The sequence below is a fragment of the Ambystoma mexicanum genome, chromosome 10 (genome assembly GCF_040938575.1).
Source record: "Ambystoma mexicanum isolate Mex_15411 chromosome 10, UKY_AmexF1_1, whole genome shotgun sequence".
Classification (NCBI taxonomy): Eukaryota; Metazoa; Chordata; class Amphibia; order Caudata; family Ambystomatidae; genus Ambystoma; species Ambystoma mexicanum.
In genome coordinates this window covers 599738490-599756050 of record NC_090932.1, presented here as the reverse complement: position 1 = coordinate 599756050, position 17561 = coordinate 599738490, and the positions used below count along the sequence as shown (strand labels likewise).

General features: G+C 46.9%; 1 protein-coding gene across 2 annotated transcripts in view; it reads left to right on the top strand.

The window, feature by feature from the left end:
- WDFY1 (WD repeat and FYVE domain containing 1) overlaps positions 1-17561 on the top strand; it is a 1420223-nt gene that overhangs the window by 943475 nt on the left and 459187 nt on the right. The gene's annotated exons all lie outside the window — the stretch shown is intronic.

Genomic DNA, 17561 nt, shown 5'->3' with positions numbered 1-17561 from the left:
TAGATCTACAAATCCACAGACCGCCATCATGGAACAAGGGGCCCATTAGTAATAGGTGTATTCTGATGAGACGGGAAGGAGTAATGTATCATCTGAATATGGGTGGAGAGTGAGTTTCCAAATGCAACCCCTCCTCTCCTTATGCCTTCTCTTACATTTATAGGGAATGGATTGGATGTATTGCCCCCTTCCACCTCTCACCTCATGGGGCCATCCCTTCCCACGGAGGAAGAGTCTGAGGGGTCCACGCCATTTAGCCCGCAAGAGAAGCATTGGCAGGAAACTGATGGAGGATGTAACCTCCTATAGCATGTTTGCTCTTACTGCTAGACTGCCTGTGTGATGTAAACAAGAGACTGGGCCCTCTGCTGTAGCAGCCAGAGGCCTTGGTTCATCCCCCACCGCACTCAGAGCTGAAACTTCTCTACATGCCTTCCGAAAAAATCTCAAAACCACTCTTCAACTAACTGCTACACCTACCATCCTTTCCTGCTCCCCATCCTCATGCCTCCTATCTGCTCTCTACTATATGTACATATAATGACTGTCTGTTGTTTATGTAATTAAGCTATGATCACCTACTGTAACAAGCGCCACAATGCCTCTGGGCTGTTGTGCGCTTTACAAATGTGAATAAATAAATAAATAAATCAGTGGTTAGGTTTTTTTTCCCCAATGTCACTCCTGGGATAGAATTTGGAAAAGTCAGCTAGGGTTAGCAAAGTTATCCACAAATCCAGTTGAGCAAGCCACTCTCTTAAGTAGCATTGACCAAGCAGCAAGGCTGAATCAAGGAGGAAGGAGGCACTTTTGTGTTGTACAGTTAACACTTAGCAGACCTGATAAGGAAAAGCCCCACACATATAAAAATAAAACCCATTTATTACAATACTACACTAAGGCACACTTTAAATATTTCAAGGTATTTACAAATACTTAAGTATATATACACAACTCACAGTTAGTAAACCCACTATGGGTTAAACACTACTTTAGAATCAAAAGCAGTTATATAAAAAATAAATGTATCAATCAATTTAGGGAGAGCAGGTGTTAAACACATAACTATGCATAGACTTTATGAGGTACCCAGAAACATATACTAAAACTTCAGAAGTCCAGCCCTCGCCTGTACCAACTCCCTGGTAGTCTTTTGGGCACCCAAAAAGATCCAGAGGGGAAAGGTGAGTAGTCCAGGATGGCCCACTCAGTGAGGGCAGTTAAAGTACTGAAGGTTAGTTAGGGCAGGTTAAAATGCAGCATGTGAAATATGGATTTAAGAATCTTAAGTCCAGTTCCAGCAAAATGAGGAGCAGCTACCACCCCTGGGAGTTCTGAAGGATGACCCACAGAAGTACTGACCTGGACACCACTGTCATAGGCCAACCCTGGACATTGCTACAATGAGCAATAATTTGCCTGCAGTGTAAAGCCAATGGGATGGAGGTATGAGAGATTCAAGGGATATCAGGCCCTCAAGCCCTGTAAAGATAGACATGGTCCCAGGTGACAATAAATCACTGGGGAAGACCAGCCTCACTGGTGTGATCACCGTAGGGGGTCATCAGATTGCAGGTTCGAGGGCTTTCACTGGTGGTCACCTTTAGGCTCCTCTGGAAACCCCAGACTGAAGGGGTGAGACCCAGATTCAGTTTCACTAGGAAGGAGAGATGCTCGTGGAGCATTCTGGCACTGACCCCAGAAGGAGTCAGGAGGCACCTCAGCGGTTGAATTTGGTTCTTCCTGGAGACTTGCTTCCTGGTGGAGGGCACCACCTGAAGTTCCAGCTGTTCGGCCAGCGGTAAGTCCTTGCAAAGATGAATAGCTGGTTCTGGGCCTTGTAGGAGAAATGCAAAGAGCATGCTTTTACAATCAAAAACAGGTGATGTGTGTACCTCAAGCAGGACAGGTGACTGATTTGTCCACCAGTCTTGGAGGAAGGCACCTCGCAGAGGTCTTCCCTGTCAATTAGATGGTCGAGCAGCGTGACGCAATGGTATTGGCTGAGGCAATGCTGGTTTCTGTAGCCGTCCTCTGGTATCCCTCGGTCATCTTCTTCTTTTGATCTCTAACTCCAGTGGGCAATTTGGTTCCTAGTTCCTGCTCATCTCCTTATATCAAGAAAATGGGATGCAGGTGGCCACAAGTCCTTCAATGAGAGCACTTTGCAACATTCAGATAAATGCGGCTGTCCAAAAGTGGACAAACATCCTCCCAGAATCGTACTATCAACACCGAAGACCTTAGAGGAATGTAGATTGGGAACAGACAGCTCCTCCCCATTTTCTGTCAGTGCACACACAAAAGAAGAGCCTTCTTGCAAGAAGCCTGCCAAGGCGCATTAAGAAAGAGGGCCTTCCCTCACCTGGCAAGGTAAAAGGACGGCCGAGATTGGACAGGGCATCTTGAACAGGACTTAAAACACAGGGAGAGACCATTTAGAGTGTATGTTAAGTGCATTTACACCGCTAGAAAGGCAGCACGAGATATTGCATCCAGATAAAAGGTCAAGAATTATTTACTACTACCCGCCTTTTTCAGAGGATGCTACAAACAGTAAAATACAAAAGTCATGAAAGGGAGATGACCACTTATGTACTGTCTAGGGACTTTCCAGTGAACCGAACATGGCATTGCAAAAGGGACGCTTGGGGTCCCTAGCAGCACACCACAAAAGATGCAGGGTGCTGCCGTAGGACAGCATGAGAGGGAGAGGTATCCCCTTACTGGGATCTCAAAATAAGGTCCACTGCTCCCAGAAGAAAAGTACATGCAGGAGGCCATTGAGATAAAAAGTCTCACTGAACTTCAAAGTCAATAAATAATCCCAGTTAAGTCCAGTATTGTGCACGGAGGCTCAAGACAGGACACAGAGGGTAGGATTTGCAAAAAGGAATTCACTCTAACACCAGTGACCCAAATGCATCCCCGCCATGCCCAAAGACTCCTGGCAGGCATACAAAATGGTGTTCTATCAATAAGCTGTGAACTATCATAAAACACACATTCTTGTTTAATAATTTCTGTCCACCCAGTGCGAATAGTTTTGCCTTTAGACCTTTGTGTTAGATGCAGTTGGGTTTGTATTAAATAATTATAACTCACTTCATTAGAATCTTGATCAGTGTGTATTTTGTAAATGTATTTTCACATCTGTCCATCTTAACAATATGTGTTCTCGATTCATTTAATGTTTTCTATTATTCCTTCAGAACAACAAAACGCGTATCAGTTCACATTAGTTTAAACTATTATGCCTTTACAACCTTTTTTCTTTTCGTGCTGATTTTGATTACATTTCATCTTAATTGTCCCATTCTCTAACTGCAAGACACATATTCTCTGTTTCTCTGGACTCTTGGCGCAGACAGGCAAGTAGCCTTTCCCCAGCATTTGCATGTTGAAGTACTTAATACACATAGCCCAATATTCAGGCAGCTGATCTTTGCTGTCCAATGACTCAGTCCTAGGCTACACATAAATGTTTTTATCAATAATCAACAGTCAATCAAGTTGACTTTTTATTTACGAACAGAAAACAAAGGGAGGTCATCAAATGGACATTCAACACAAAACAACCAAATACAGCAAGCTTGTCTGAATCCCCACAGTCAATCTCTCCTTTAGTGGCCTTCTTCCTGGCTATACAAATCTGGCGTTTTACGTTCCCTGCACTTCTTTTTTGGCAGTAGATGGAGAGCTCTTAGCTTTATAGATCTCAGGACGCCACACGCCTGCGGCTATCTGAATGGGGGCCAGGCGGCGGACTGTGAGATTCTTTTCAGGATTGCTGTGGGACCCTAGTTTGTTAAGTTAACGTGCGCCACCTGACTTGCTAGATGTCACCACCCCTCTCCTCCCCGCTGTTAGGCAGGAACCTGTGCAGTTCCTCTGGGACCACTGCAAAACATTTAAGACTACAGCTGTTTGGCAGTAAACCCACTTGGTAGCAGTCTGTACCACACAGATTCACTTGGTAGCTGTGGCTGAGCAGTCAGACTTCCCTCAAGAAGAGTTAGGCAGTATACAGAATATTCACAATAGGTCAAGAGAACACAATAGAACAAGTAAACACTGACCAGGGCTTGGTGTAAAAGAGATATAATTATTTATTTAAAACCACATCTAGAAAAACACACAGGCACCAATAGTAAGCAATTCAAAAACACGGTCACTAAAAGATATACACTCCCTTAAAAGAATATTAGACAAGTCTTAAGTAAAGACCCACTTATTTTCAGACAGCGGTGAGCGCTTAACCTAGATGGCACTCTAATAGTTCGTTTTTAAAAGGGAGAGAAAAGCAGAGAACAAGTTGAAACAGATCCCAACACTTTTACAAGAACATAACAAGAGAGGAAGGCAAAGTAAAACCGTGAAGTTAGAGTTCAATAGGCCGGATCCACTTTCAGGGGATCAAACGAAATGTGTCCAAGGTCACACGGTTGCAGTGCACAAAAGTCTTGTAATGGTTCAAAAAGGAGTTGGACCAAAGAAAGGGACCAGTTAGAGGGTCAAGGCGGCCAGCCCAGTCCAGAAGTTTAAGGACTTATTATTACCTTGTAGCAATATTTAGAAAGGGAGGCCTGGCGGACACAGTATCTTAAAGTGGTGAGAACACTCCAGCGGGGGGCAGTTGTTCCTGGCAGCGGATGCAAGCCGGTGCTTCGTCCGGGGGAAGAGAGGATCTCGTCAGGGAGGAAGACAGGAGTCTGTTGCACTGCCTGGGAAGAAACCAGCCGCGGAGTTTCTCGGGTACAAGGAGCGGTCCGTTGATTCGCGGTTCAGTGGTGAGTGGCTATCCGGCCGCCGGGGTGCTTGGCACGGGCAGTTCGACCACAAACCGGTCTGGGGTGCGAAGAAGGAAGGTAAAACTAGTTGTGCCCACCAGTCAGGGGAAGAAGCCTCTCCAGCCGGGAGATCTTCTCTGTCGTCGGGAAGTGGTGAGTCGGTTCCGCAGGGCTCCACCGGTGGTGTCGTCGTGGTAGGTCGGCTCAGCTTCTCCCTCGTCGGATTCTCAGGTCCTGTGGTGACTTCTAAAATTCCAGTCCCCAAAGCCCTGCTTTTATGCAGCATACCCCCATTCACTCAGCCTAGCTGTCAATCAAACATGTTAAGTGACTTGGGCCAATCACACAGGAGTGCGACTTGAGTTACCAAGGTAACTCAGTCCAGGGTGCCTAAACCCCCTCCTACACCCCCTGTGGTACCCAGACAGAGTGGCACCACTTTTTGAGGCTTCTGTGGAGAAGCCCTCCAAAAAGTGGAACAAAGGGCTCGACTTGGGTTGGAGTCACAGAAGAGAACACAAACGCCATTTTAGAATCGAGTCCTGGCAAAAAATACCAACCGGCGAATTAATATTAAATAAATAAACTGGCGGTATGTTCGAGGCTATGAGAATTAAATAATTAAAGTTGGTAGCCTCGAACAATGGGAAAATCCCATAGGAAAATATTCGCGGCCGAATATAAAAAGTAGTTTCCACTGCCACCAGCCAAAACTCGATCAGGGGGGACGGAGACGTGCCCCCTCGACTAACAGACCCCGGGGCAATTGAATTGCCCCGACCAGTACGTCCACAATATGATGGTTTGTACTGGTTTCTGTTAATTATTTGGGACTAGTAAAGCCAATGGTGACTTAACATGTCCTGGGAGACAGTAGTCAGTCCCAGGGTATGGAGTCTATGGTGGGGGGTCACTATGACACCCCTGTGTTACTTCACTGAGGGTGCTGTGTAACACACATAATAAAAACACATGAGACCCTATGGAGTAAAGGACCCCATAGCCCATAAAACACATTAACAGTCAAAGGAACACCATAAACATGTCCAAGAGTGGGAGAAAAAGAGTCTCACTCTTGGCAGGAGGAAAAAAAACAAACTCCAGAAATCCAGCAAAGCTGCTGGGGGACTCACTACGTTAGGAAATTCAGCCTAAAGAGAGAATTCTCCCTAACACCCGCCACCCAGTACATCTGTACCCCTCCTCTTGCCACTCTGTATCCTACCCCTCGCTGTATATCCGTTCTGTTGTTACCTCTGAAAAGCTATCTGTTATGCATCTGTACTGTTGTATACCACTGTAAAGCACTGCGTTATGGATCTGTATTGTTGTTCATCTCTGTAAAGCGCTCTGTTGCTTCTCAAATCTAGTTCCGCGCTCAATAACGACCATAATTATAATAATAAACTTAACCCACTGCCAGAGACATCTTTGGGTGTGACTCCCCCACAAAGTCAGGAGTATCCCTATTAGTCTGAGACTAGAATAGCATTCTTTAGTCTTCTTTCTCTCTTCCCTTCTGGGCTATCACTTTCTATCCGTTGGTGGCCATCATCTCATCCTGTCTTTCTCTCTTTCCTATTCAATCCTCTTTAAATTCTATGGTTTTCTTCCTCCCTTTCTCTCACACTTTGTGGTCTCCTCCTCTTCCCCTTCCTGCTTCATGCTTCCTCATCTCTCTGGTGCTACACTCCTCCCCCCTCCAAAGTGGTTCTCTGCCTCCACTTAACACCTTACTGTCACTTGACTTCTTGTCTCTTCACCTTGCACTGTACTGCAAAACTCCTCCTGCCGCTAACTCCTGACTGCCACTTTTCTTTTGTCTCCCTGCCCCCTTTTATTACACCCCACAGATTGCCTAAATGTGTAACAGTTAACAGATGAATGGGATCATTAGGTGAACATTATGATTTGTGTTTGCTAGCAAGAACTACAACTCCACCATCTGTGTTTGAATGGTGAGTAGGGACTTGCATGGGTCCTATTGCTGTGCCGTTATAAATTCCAGCCACCATCTTTGATTCATGTGGCCTGGGACGGCACTCAGCATTGTTTGATGTTGAGTGACAACATATGTGTTACCAAGTGAATACATGAGGGAATCTTCTAGCTATTGTAAGGGTGCAGAAGTAGGAGTGTGACACAGTGGTAGTATGTTTCTGGGCAAAGACTTTTATTTATATAAAGATAGAAGAAAAGGAAAACCCTATCTTGCCCTATTTCTATGTGGGATTGCCCTACATTAACACAAATACTAAGGACTCTGTCAGTATGTCCAGTAAAGTAAAAATGTCCATTGTCTTGTGTACAAACCTATTTCCGTCGCTTACACTTTAGACTAACTAAGGAAAAACTGGGCGTCTTCTTGATCCAGAAGGAGGCTTCTTTCATTCTGGATACTGATTTCAAATGTTTCGAGGTGGGAGGGGTGGTTCTCTTCCCTGCTTCTTTAACAAATGTAACATCAAATCTGGTTTACTGTCCTGCCGGACTTGACTGTAGGCTCTTCTAACAACAAAACAAAGTTTCCAAACATTAGGGTGTGGGGTGGCGGTCTCTTCCCCTATTCTTCCATTTTAACAATGTATTGTCCAATCTGCAGGGGTGCACTGGCAAGGGGGGCAAAGGGGAAATGTCCCCCCAGGCGGGCTGGGCTGTTGCCCCATGGTGCAGAGGTCCAAAATGTAAAAGAAATAATAAAAATAGAAAATATCCTTCAGAATCTAACCTTCTAAAAAGGAACTGAGTGCTGCAAAGCCTGCTCAGATTCGGTGCAAATGGCCGAGGCATTCGTTTTGATTTCTGCAATGTTGTAGATGTACCTGGATGGCCACAACACATGGTCCGCCACAGTGAGCGTGAGGCTGCAGGGACCTGGTCATTCCACCCCGGTGGCAATGTATGCATTTAAATAACAGATTCTATGACCGTGGATGTTAATGTTGGTGCCACTGCTCCCCAAACGCTATTGTGTGTTGGGAGCCTATAACGCCGCCTACTTGCCAAGGAAGTAAAGCTCGATATCTTATTAGAGTGTGTCCTTGTCCTCTGTTTGATTATGTGCAAATACTTCCCCTATTTTCTAGTGAATTTCTTGATCACCAGTGTCTTCATACAAACAGAGTTTATTAGCACCCTGAATAGCACCACTGGGTGTTACTTATAAAGTGGTTATAAAAATGGCTGTTGGTACAGTTTGTGGTACTTACTTTTGGACACAGTTGAAAAACACACATAGAAAGATGTAATGTTCAGGTATTTTTTATTAGAAAACTACAAACTAAGGGGCTCATTCATATTTGGGCAGATTTTTGAATTTCGCTGAACAAAGTTACCAGCACCGACCGTGGAATTTCAGGAAATCCGCCATATTCCAAGTTTACCACCAGCATAGGTGGTATTTCTGGATTACCTGTAGTGCTATTTCAGTGTAATTTCTGAAATACCACCTTTTATGGCGGTAATGTAAAAAGGGTTCATTTAACATTTTTCATCATCAATATGAAGGGAGAAATGGATTATGTACAGTAATGGCTCATATCACTACTGTTGATTTTCTTTATGCACAACAGGGTCAATTCTGGCCCTTTTATGCATTATATGGGTAAGGTGGTGAGAGGAGGAAATCAGATTGCAACCGTTTTACTCTCTCAACATGGCCATTAGTAAAAGTGTGTTCACGCTATTACCTGTGCTTACGTTCTGTACAGTAAAAAGAAAGATTTAAAACTTTTGGGGCGATTTCTTTTTTTTACCTACACCTACTGTATTTTACTGTCTATAGTTGTATCCCCTTTTAGGCGTTTCTCCGCTATCCCAGTTTTCCAAAAACTAGGAGCTACTACGCTTTACTGTCCACTGTGGTACCCCCCCTTTTAGGTGTAGCTGCACCAAGCCCCCCCCCACAAACTCCCTATATCCAGGTGCCCAAATCCACTCCTAATACCCTGGCCAGTTTCCCAAGGCCAGGTAAGTACACATCAAGTGTGGTACCCCAATTGTATGTGCCCAGTTGGACCTGCCCCCTCTACTCAGTCACATAATCTGATGTACCCTTCCCACATGTTAGACTCCATGCCACAAACTGGCCAAATCGGAGCTGCATGCTGGCGCACCAGTAGGCCTCGACGAGACTCTCCACACCCTAACTCAGCCATCCCGAATGCACAGCCCATCATCCCAGATTTCTACCTCCCACCTGCTAGACCCTCATGTAGATCAAAAGCGGAAAGATGGAGAGAATGAGTAGAAAACATTGGACCCCTGAATATTCGGGACCGCCCAGCGCACCAGGAAATCCAACCTTTTTGCCAGACCGACCCGCTAACTACTCGGGTGCACCCTCTGCTCGCACCTCGCCCGAGCAACATAGCTCCCCTGCCCCAACCTGTGCTTCTCTTCTTTTAGCGCAGCAAGAGCAGCCCTGGCCAAAACACCAAACCACACAGCCCCCCATCCCCACTCTCACCCACACCCCATAAGCCGCCTGAAAGTCAAGGAGAGGCCCAGACCATGACCATGCCAGGCCTGTCGTAGCTTCTCCCATTCTCCAACCCAGATCCCAAGCCCTACCACCACACTGTAGGGCCCAAACCTCCCTGCCAGCACCCAACCCGGTCCTAGCCTTATTCCCCTCTTCACCCATCCCCCATGGTCCAACTCCAATTCCCCACGCCACCTCCCCACACCCTCCACCACCCACACCTTTGCCCCTACCCACCCTGACCAACTCCTTTTTCCTAACGCTGCCCCTGGTAACACCCTCTCCCAACCCCCGGCAAACCCCTTGCTCCACTCCCGCTCCTCCTACCTTTCCAAACTCGACCCGTCCAGCAGTTGCAAACATACCCCAGTAACTCTCTTGCGCCTTCGTCTACGCCAGATCAGTCTCCAAAATCAAATTCCACATCTTTGACCTCATCACAGAGGAAAATCCAGACATCCTTTTTTTTTTAACCAAGCTTTATTGATTTTAATAAACAAACATATAAATCAAGCAAACTTAATCAAAAAGTATGCTTCACATTACCAGTTCCAACCTAGCCTAATAACATAACCAACACACTCATAACTCTAACAACCCCCTACCTCCGCCCCCCACCCACTTCCCACCCCCCTGTTGCTAAACATGCCTTGATGCTCTAAGTTCGTCAGTATTGTGGTTAGTCAATGTGTTATTTAGTTGGGGATTCCTATACCGTCTCATGAGCAGCAATGACTGGTGCAAACAGTGTTTCTGTGAGTATGTTCCATGCCGTTAACGTTACATTCAGGTCTGAGTGGCTACCGTGCGCAGCCCTCTGCCAGACCATCGTCTCGGCTTGTGTCTCGGGAGGATAGCTCAGGGGCAACATGCTCGCCTTGAAAGCAAGACGACACAGAGCAACACAGGTTCGATCCCCGGGTCCGCGCTTAGAAACCTCTGGGTAGTAAGCACGTTATAAATAACTAATCATATCATATCATTTATTAAGGTCTCGCCACCAGTTTTCGAAGCGAGGGCCCCTCACAGACTTCCAGTACATGGCTATTCCTCTCAGCTAATATGAACACTAAATCTTTCATTTTAGAGACATGATGCCTGGGGTGAGCAAAGCGGCCAAGTAAACAGGCCTCAGGCGAGAGCGGATTTATGTCCGGGCCTCTCTCCAACATTCTATCCGCTATCTCCCCCCAGCACATCAATATACTGTGACACGACCAAAACATGTACATCATATCCACATCTGCGGCTTCACATCTAGGGCAACCTTGTGCCACGACCCTAGGAAACCTTAATATCTTGAGAGGGGTCAAGTATTTTCTATGCGTTACAAATAATTGGATCAGTTGCAGCCTCGAATTCTGAGACACTGTCTTATGGTACCGCAATGTCTGAGCCCATTGCTCATCGAGAAATGTCGTCCCCAGGTTCTGTTCCCACTGGGACTTTATGATCATGTTGGGGGAGGGACCGCTCTCCAAGAAGAATCCATACAATCTAGCATAGTGTCAATTATTGCGAGTGCCTCTGCCGATTTCGCAAACGTTGGCCATATACGTGTAATCAGATTACTAATAGTGCAATATAACAGTTGCTGGCCCCGGTGTAGTCCTGTGGTATTAACCAGTTCCAGGAAGGTTATAAAGGAGGTGCCAGTGAGCAGGTCCCCTATTGTCGCAATTCCCTTAGGTTCCCAGTGGACCTGAACCCCTTTATGCATCTTAGATTTTTCCGAGGCAAACGCGGACAGAGGAATCAATGCTGAAAACGGGTCGTTCAGTTTAATTAATGCTAACGCCCTGTCCCATAGCTACATTCCCAATGTTACCGGTTATGGCTGGTGGCCAACCTGCAACCTCTTGCTCCACAGCAACTCTTTCACGAAGGAGCGTAGTGCTGCTGACTGTAGGAGCGTAGTGTCTGAAATGGTTTCGTCGGTAAGGCAGCCCACCACAAACTGAAGCTGCCCTGCCAAATAATACAATTCGAAATGCTGTACCCTGATGCCCCCCTCCTCATATGGTCTCTGTAATGAGGCTAGTACGATCCGACATCTGCCCCCATGTCGCAAGAATTCTCTACACAAGGAGTCCAATCCTTTAAAAAAGGCATTTGGGATATCATATGGGATGTTTGCAAAATAATGCAGGAGCCTAGGAAGGACCACCATCTTTAACAGTGCTGCTCTACCCATTACTGACAGGGTCAACTTCTTCCAGAACGTCATGGAGTTCTGTATCCCCACCAGCACCCTCTGTGTATTGTTGCCGTGCTCCGCTACTGGATCCTGAAAAATGTGTATCCCAAGGTAACAAAATTGGTGGCGCTCCATTTCAAGGCCAGCACAGGCAAATTGTTAGGCTTGGTCCTCGCCAGTCCGGGTATTGGGAACAGAGAGGGCTTATCCATGCTAAATGCGATCCCCGAGATCTGGGTGAAACTGGCTAGGGCTTAAATTAAGTTGTGCACATAGATAAGCGTGTCATCTGCATACATAGAGATCAGATGATGTGTACCCATTATCGATATACCCTCCTTTATGTACTCTGCTCTCAAGTACGCAGCTATCGGTTCCATAGCAAGGATATACAACAGCCAGGGGTGTTGCTAAGTCTGGAAAACACCCGGGGCTACGCTAATGTCAGAACTGTCAGGACTGGGGGCTAGCTAGCCTTTTGGTTTTAGTTCCTGAGATTCTATCCGGGGATACAACCAAAAGACCATGGGCTATAGCTCCCTTAGTCCCCCCCCCGACCCCCGGCAATGCCTCTGACAACAGCAGAGATAATGGGCAGCCCTTTTGTTAGAACTGATATAATATTGTTTCGTCCTCACTGTATATGTTGGCCTATGCCCAGTTGCTTTGCGAGGAAATCCGTATTACAAGGTCGTGACCTCAAGTGAATCAAGCCTCCATTTTAGGTTAGAACCGCCATTTTGGGGTTTTGTACAAAGTCACCGTGTAATCTAAAATGGCCGTCTCTTGTGCTCTTGTTCTTGCCTTAACCTCTTCAACCTCTGTAGGAGAGTTAATGTCCAACCTGCCTTCAGGCCACATGTTAGGGTCATGTAGACCTTGTCCTTTGTTGACCTCGGGAGCAGGGGATGACTTGAATCAGCAATGTTAAACTACAAGTATACAAGAACAGTAATGCTATCCGAATATAATATGTGAAACATTTGTCTGATCTGTATTAAAACCATGTGTAAAGAGTGTAACGTTAAATTAAAGAATAATGGAGTGTGTTAGTAAATGTATTTAAAAGTAAACCGCATGCACGAGATATGTAAATTAGGAAAGTGAACCTGGCGCGACCCTAGCCCAATGTATTATTAACTTGTAAGAGGCTGGACATCATTTTTACAAACTGTATAAATACGTCGATGTCCAGCTAGCAAATTCTGCTCACATTGAACCCTGCTGGTGATCTCTGTGATGTATTGACGGCCAAATAGCTATTTGTGTACTTTGTTGAATACTGTTCAGTTTTGTAATAAAGATTCTGGGAATCTTTATAAGCCTGTGTCAGTGTATTTTCCTTTGCTTGGTGTAACAGCCGTAATATTGTATTTTTTCTGATTCCACAGATGGCGCCCGAATAGGGACCCTCAAGATTGACTTTGTCTCGTTGAAGGTTGGCTCGGCTATCGGACCGGGATCGGACGGTGCCAACAGAAACGGCCATTCGAATGGATTGTGTCCTCCCACGTATTCCTCATCTTATGATAATTCATTATCTCCAGTTTCGCTGCTTCGGAAAAAAAAATTCTCGGCAGAGGGCGCTGTGCTCGAGGTCGTGGCGTCGATTGTCCCTCGACGGTCTCCGTACCGTGTCGACGTCACTGATGGTATAAGTAGCTCGAGCCGCGCCCGTTGCTCCAGTTCCGTTTTTCCGATCGCTTTGCTATCGTGAACGGCGCGCTCCGAGATTTTCTTCGTGAAAATATCATCTTCTTCGACTCCTTCGACACCCAAGACTGGGTTCAAGAAGTGTATCGATTGTGGATCGAAAATGTCGATCACTGATCCTCACCAAGTTTGTGTCTGGTGTCTCGGTTCTAGTCACCGAACCGACTGTGGTTCCTGTCAGTCCATGACCGAGAAGGCCCTTTGTGAGAGGAGAGGTAAACTGTCGGTGGGGAGGGAAGCCTCTAAGAAGGCTGTGTCCAAAAACCATAAGAAAGCAACCGATTTGAAAGATCCGGATCGACATAGACACTCCAAGAGATCTCGATCTAGGAGTAGATCGAGACACTCTTCTTCCTCGTCGAAAAACTGAAGAGAAGACATATGATATGGCATTAGTAACGCGCCTATACACAAGTGTTTCATGGCGCGACGAGGCAGGGAGGGGGGAACAGGGGGAGGACAGACAACGATCCTACTAGGCCAGGTGTCATTCAGACCGCGCAAGTGCAGGGGTAGGGGGAAGGGAAAAGTGCAGTACAAGGTAAGTAGAATAGAAATAAATAGATAAATAAATAGGGCCAGCTGGTGGCAAGTGCAAGGTAAGTGCAGACAAGTGCTGGGAAGGGGGGGCTGTAGGGATACAGAGAACAGTCCCGCAGTGCAGGGGTTGCCAGGGAGGCAGTGCAAGTGGAGAGTGGCTGGGCCCAGGACCGAGGTCGGTGAGAGTGGCCAAGTTTCAGATTCAGTGCAGAATTTTGTGAAGAATTAGCAGGGGAGAGGGAGAGAGAAAGCAGAAGCAAAGAGGAAGGTTTTGAGGTGCTTCCGGAACCGGAGATGGTTCTCCTCAAGTTTCAGGGAGGCAGGAAGGCTGTTCCAGAGGGAGGCGAGATCTACCCCCAGCTCGTTGCTTCGAGAAGCGGCTGACCCTAAGGGAGTTGGAGACGGATGAGCGAAGGGCTCGGGAAGGAAGATATTTAGGAAGAGAGAGTTGCAGGTATTTAGGCCCCAGGCCCCAGAAGGCCTTGTGGACAATGCAGAGGGTTTTGAACTTAATCCTCGCAGCCACTGGGAGCCAGTGTAGAGATTTCAGTCCTGGAGAGATACGGTCCCTGGGCTTGAGGCCAAGGACAAGTCTCGCAGTTCTGTTCTGGATGAGTTGCAGAGGGCGGAGAGTGGAGGCAGGCAGATTAAGATAGAGACTGTTACAGTAGTCCAGCTTCGAGAGAACCAGGGCTCGGGAGACAGTGAGCTTCTGGGGGAAGGAGAGGAAGGGAAGAATACCTCTAAGGAGGTGCAGCTGGTAGTGTGACTTCTTAGAGACGTCAGATATATGAGGAGAAGGAGAGTGTGGAGTCAAAGATGACCCCGAGGGTGATCTCCCTCATCGTCATCATCTTCTGAGTTGACCGAAGAAATTCGATGTCCAACAAAATCGGATTCCCCCAGAAAATGGGAGGAATTCCGTAAAAAGATGATGGAGGTTTTCGAGAATGTGGCCCCGACCCCCTCGAAAGAACCTCGGAAGAGTCATTCCTGTAAGGTCGCTCCATTGGACGACAAAGAGAAGTCGAGAACTACCTTGGTAAAAGCCAGTAGTATCGATGATACTCGAGTCGACGCCAAGTCGTCGAAGGCTCCTCGTGAGTCGAAGACTCCTCGAGAGTCGAGCACATCTCCGGTGCCTCATAAAAAGCTCAAGTCATCGAAGGCTTCGACGGCTTCATCGACGCCATCGGTGTCGACTGCTTCAGCATCGAAGCCAAGAGCGTCTTCGACACCTGTATTGAAGTCTTCTTCGAAGTCTTCGAAGTTCACGTCGACAACCTCGAAGGATTTTTCTATTCCTTCGAAGGAAATTGTTGAGGAAGAAAGGAGATTTACTCCGTTGCCCAGAACAGACTTTTTTAAAGCTATGTCCTCAATTTATGAGGAATCTGGCTCGGAGGAAGACGAAGTCACTCCCTTTGGAGTTTCATATGGCACAAGACAAGTTTCTGAGGAACTCATTGATCAGGAATCTAGAATGAGAGACCTGAGTGATACTCTACACTCTGCTAGTGGAATTGACACCTCCCCAGAGTTAGAATTTGCCAAACCTGACCCTGCAGAACATGCAGACTCAGGGTACAGAGGTCTTATGAACAGGGTAGTAGAATACAAGGGTTGGGGTAACACTTCACCCGTGTTTGAACAGGACGACATGACAGATATAATTGTCAAAGGTCCCCAAAAAGACCCAGTTCTCCCCTTTCATAGGGCTCTTCAGAGAACAGTAGAAAAAAATTGGGAAAATCCTGATAGCATTGCTGCTACAAATAGTAATTTCCCAAAGAAATACAGACCAGCTGGTATGGATCCTGAATATTTAAACAGGCATCCGACTCCAGAAAGTCTGGTTATTCAGACTGCATCCACAGCAAAACAAACTGCATATCCCACTATCCCTCCGGATAGAGAGGACAAGAAAGTTGATGCCTGGGCCCGTAAGTTTTCACTTCAGGTAGCATGGCCCTGAAATCGACAAATGTCACCTGTACCCTGGCCAGGTTTACCCATACCCTGTGGGACTGTATTTCGGCGGCGGCTGAGCATATTCCGGAAGGCGAGGAAAGGGAAGGCTTCCTGAATATAGTCAAAGACGGAAAGGAGGCAATGGGGGAATGTCTCCAGTCTGGACTGGATACTGCTGATAGCATCAGCAGATCCATGGCTACAAGCACTGTGTTGCGCAGATTTGCGTGGTTGAAGAAGTCGGGGTTTGCACAGGATGTGCAATCCAGACTCCTTAACATGCCCTTTGATGGCTCGAGGCTATTTGGCAGTAAGGCTGACGAAAGCCTACAAAAAATCCAGACCTCGAAAGCGGCAGCTAAATCTCCTAGTGCCTCCATGCGCCAGCCTCAGAAAACCTATTCAGGATCATCTTCCTGGAGAGGTCGTTCTTTTCGCTACTTCTCCTCATTTGGTAGAGGAAGAGGACAGGCTTCTCAAAGAGGCAGAAAAAACTTCCCTCGTGGTGGACGAGGAAGAGGTGCAAAATCAGCCTCAGGAGCGGCATCTTTGCCCTCAGCCACTCCTGCAGCCGCCTCCAAATCTCTCTGAGACCTTGCTCCACAAGACACCAGTGGGAGGCAGGATCTCTCAACATCTGAAGGAATGGCGAGGCATTACCTCAGATGTTTGGGCAATGGAAACAGTAGCGCAAGGTTACTGTCTCCCCTTTCTAAAAAGGCCTCAGAATCATCCACCGGGAGCCAACTCCGTAAAAATTCCAGACCCGCTCCTGTTGCAGGAAATTTTAACCCTGCTAGAGAAAGGTGCCATAGAACAGGTACCTGTAGCGGAGAGGAACAGGGGTTGGTACTCCCCATACTTTCTCATCCCAAAAAAGGACGGAGGATTGAGACCCATCTTGGATTTAAGAAGCTTGAACAAGTTCCTCAAGAAGGACAAGTTCAAGATGGTGATCCTTCAGGCTCTACAACTCCAAGGACCTTCAGGATGCTTACTTTCATGTGCCAATCCATCCAGGGCACAGAAAGTGCCTGAGGTTCGCGATTGGCAATTCTCATTATCAGTTTCGAGTTCTGCCATTCGGTTTGACCTCCGCCCCGAGGGTTTTCACCAAACTGTTGGCGGTTGTTTCAGCAAGTCTCAGGAGAGGAGGTATTCACATATATCCCTACCTGGACGACTGGTTGATCAGAGCAAGTTCTCCAGAACAAGCTCATGAACATCTTTCGATCACCTGCCACTTCCTCCACAAACTGGGGTTCTCCCTCAATTTCAAGAAGTCCCACATGATACCAACCCAGAAACTCCAGTTTATCGGAGCAGTCTTGGACACTTCATCGGGAAAAGCCTCGCCTCCCGAAGTGAGTGCTCTCCACATCCAGCAGATGGTAACGAAGTTTCAGAATGCCCAACATCTACCGGCCTTCGATTTTCTCAGGTTGCTCGGCCTCATGGCATCCTGCATTTTCCTAGTACCAGAGGCCAGGTTGAGAATAAGATCCCTTCAATGGGCACTCAGAACTCAGTGGTCCCAGTTCTCAGGGAATATGTCGGATCTTCTGCAAGTCCCGAGCGCAGTTGCTCAGGATCTACTATGGTGGGCTTGCAAAGACAACATTCTCAAGGAAGAATCCTTTTGGCAACCATGGCCGGAGATAACAGTAGTGACGGACGCCTCACTCACGGGGTAGGGAGCACACACCAACAATCTGACAATCAGCGGTCGTTGGTCTCCATCGGAGTCCAAACTACACATCAACCTATTGGAGCTGAGGGCAATCAGACTAGCGCTGAAGGCCTTTCTGCCCTCTGTACAGGGAAAGAATGTCCTGATAATGACGGACAACACAGTGGCCATGTACTA